The sequence below is a fragment of the Chrysochloris asiatica genome, unplaced genomic scaffold (genome assembly GCF_000296735.1).
Source record: "Chrysochloris asiatica unplaced genomic scaffold, ChrAsi1.0 scaffold00023, whole genome shotgun sequence".
NCBI classification, from domain to species: domain Eukaryota; kingdom Metazoa; phylum Chordata; class Mammalia; order Afrosoricida; family Chrysochloridae; genus Chrysochloris; species Chrysochloris asiatica.
In genome coordinates, this window is record NW_006408541.1 from 5,328,876 (window position 1) to 5,332,387 (window position 3,512).

Genomic DNA, 3,512 nt, shown 5'->3' on the forward strand with positions numbered 1-3,512 from the left:
CAGTTAGAAACTACCAGAAGCTCCGAGGGAGAAAGATGAGGCTTTCTAATCCTGTAAAGATTTACACCCTCAGAAACCCTGTACAGGGTTTCTATGGGTCGGAATCGACTCGACGGCACTTAACAACAACAACATATATATATATATTCCATGCCCCCATGCAACAGCATGTTACACTGTTAAAGTAACGTGGCTTTTACACAGTATACACTGATTATAAGAAGATAAGTCATTTCTGTTCTTATTCAAAATAATTTTGTGTCTTCTCCTATATTTACTCTTATAGATAATATTAGAACCAACTTCTTAACTTCTAAAAAAATATGTAACATTAGGGCTTTTAGAATAATGTTATTGATTTAATATTGGGAAGGTTAATTGGTGATTTGGTAGAAGGGATTGATTTACAACATTGTATTTTTTTTTCATTTCAGTCCTCTTTTGTTCCTTAAGTAAAGCTTTCTATTTTTTTTTTTTTCACTTTTCACTGATATGTGAATAGAATTGTGATAATATACTTTAATTGGTTTAAATGAGTGTAATGGAAAGATGCTGATTTTTTAATACTATTAACTGTCAAAAAGTATACATACTAAACAATAGAGTGAAATTAAACTAGCATTCCAAGTATATTACACTCAGGATCCCACTTAACCTTCACCAATATTTGAGTCAGAGTTAATCACCTCGGCTTCCATATTTTACCAAGAAAAGGAAAGAGGCTTAGACAGATCATCAAATGCTCAGACTCACACAGCTGTGTTTTAACATGCTTTTAACCAGATTATTTTAAAGGAACTCTTCTAAATCCAACTGGCTAAATATTTTCTGACACACTGGCAGTTGATTCTTACAGGTAATCTCATCAATTATGTCTAAGTACACTTTTTTTTTAACTTGTGTTGTTGTAAGCAATGTTGGGTTCTTTTTCACTCCAAGTAACTACATGTGACAGAGTTGTTGTTGTTGTTGTTAAGTGCCGTAGAGTCGGTTCCGACCCATAGCGACCCTGTACAGGGTTTCCGAGGGTGTAAATCTTTACGGGAGTAGAAAGCCTCATCTTTCTCCCGCGGAGCGGCTGGTAGTTTCGAACTGCTGACCTTAAGGTTCGCAGCCCGATTCGTAACCACTATGCTACCAGAGCTCCTTATGTGACAGAGTAGAACTGCCCATATGGGCTTCCTAGACTACTATCTTTATGGGAAGATCTCCAGGTCTTTCTCCCTTCGGTTTGAACCATCAACCTTTCAGTTAGCAAGACAACTTTATTACTACTACATTGAGGCATACAAAGGAGCCTTGATGTTGTAGTGGTTTAAGGATTGTTAATCAAACTTAATCTGTAACTGCAGCTGCTCCAGGTGAGAAAGACGAGGCTGTCTCCTCCCGTAAAGATTTACAGTTTGGGGAACGCTAAAGCTCCTTTTTACTTTATCCTATAGGGTCACTAAGAGTTGGAATGGACTTGATGGCAGTGGGTAGTGGGCTTTGGGGTGTGGACAGCAGCCATCACCTTCCTGTCATACTGGTCTGTTGTCCATAGGGTAATTGAGGGATGGCTAGAAAGCAATCCAGCTGCAATTTAAAAACTCGCTTTGTTAAAAGCATCATTTCTCTTAAGTCCATATTCCCTGCAAGAAGTGTTGGCTAAACAACAACAACAACAACAAATGTGCACAGAAATGCATCAACAACTTGTTGAGGTTTGTGGAGGGGAATATGCAAAGTCAGTGAAGTGTATTCAGTAATGTGTAGAATATCAAAGGAAACAAAAGCAGAGCACTACAAAACCACTTCATCTGAGAAATGTGAAACAAACAAAGAACTCTGTGAAACAAACAAACAAGTTGTACACCCACTGTGACTGACCCTGTTTTCAGAAGTGCTTGGTATGTTCTCAAATATTAAATTTCAAATGGGTCACTGGACTTATTTGAACCATCCTGATATTTCCTTGAATACACACACACACACACACACACACACACACAAAAGAGTTTTTATTTTTCTGCTTTAGAGCATTTCCAGTATGCGATCCAAGAACCAGCTGCCTCATAATCATTTAGAATAATTGTTCCAAGTGAAAATTCCTGGGTTTCAGGATCTTTGGCAAATGATTTTGCATGCTAGCGTTTAAGACTTTGTTGGTGTTAGATGCCCTTAAGTCAATTCCAACTCAGTGATTCCAACTTACTTCTTTATATGCTGGAGTACAACTGTGCCGGAAGGTTACTTAGACTGTAAACTTTAAGGATGGCCAGACTTTGTCTTCATACTTTGGAAATATTATCAGGAGGGATCAGTCCCTGGAGAAGGTTATCATGTTTGGTAAAATGGAAGGTCGGAGAAAAAGAAGACCCCCACAATGAGATGGATTGACACAGTGGCAGCAGCAACGGATTGAACTGTAGCAATGATTGTGAGGTTGGTGCAGGACTGGGCAGTGTTTCATTCTGTTGTACATCGGGTCGCTATGAGTCATCAGTACCAAATCAGTGGCACCTAACAACAACAACATACTTTATGAAAGCAGATCACCACGTCTAAATCCTGGTAGTAGATTTGAACCTCAGACCATGAAGTTAGCAACCAAACACTTAGCCATCACACCTTTACCACTTTGGAATTGCTTGGCTCAACCAATACCCAGGACATGGTGATGACGCTCAGCAACTCCCTCTTGTAGAGATTTCTTAGCTTAACAGTGGTGTTACTAAGGGGATATAAGGGGAAACAGACTATACTGGGTGACACTTTGCAGGGGTTGACACCAAAAGACTGTCTATACAATGTTTATGTAGTGTTTCAGCAGAAATTGATTCTTTTTTATAAAAAATCCCCGTAGCTAGTGATAACAATAAAATCGTTGGTTGTAAACCGAGTTTATGTGAAGCAATAGACCAACAAGTTAAAAACTGTATCAGAATTGACATTTGGAGCCTTCCAATCCTCTCAGTGAGAGCTGTGACCACCACCCAATTGCAGAGATGTTTTGTGTCAGAAAGTTTCATCTGTACTCAGGACAAGCATGCATTATTGTCATTGTTGCTGGTGTTTCCATAGTCATCGGTTTTGTCCAGCTTTCTAGTGTTTTAGCTATGGTATTTTGAGAAGTGATATTTGTCAACTTAGATCAATAACTTTTTAAAGAATAAAGTAGTAAAGCCAATGTTCTCCCATGTAAACTGTCACTCAATTCACAATAAAAACTTAAAAACAAAAAAGAATGAAGTAATAATTAAAGGAAAAGGAGGAAAAACATGAAAAAAAAACAAGCAGGCTACTCATCTGGTAAGGCAGGTAATGTTGTAAGTCAAAATAAAGGGGTTTCAAAAAGCACTTTTGTTGTTGTTGTTGTTGTTGTTGCTAAGTGCCACCATCGAGTCAATTCCAACCCATAGCAACCCTGTACAGGGTTTCCAAGGAGCAGCTAGCTGGTGAGCTTGAACCACTGACCTTGCAGATCAAACAACTTTGTAGTCTGACGCATTAGCCCACAGCGTCACACCAGG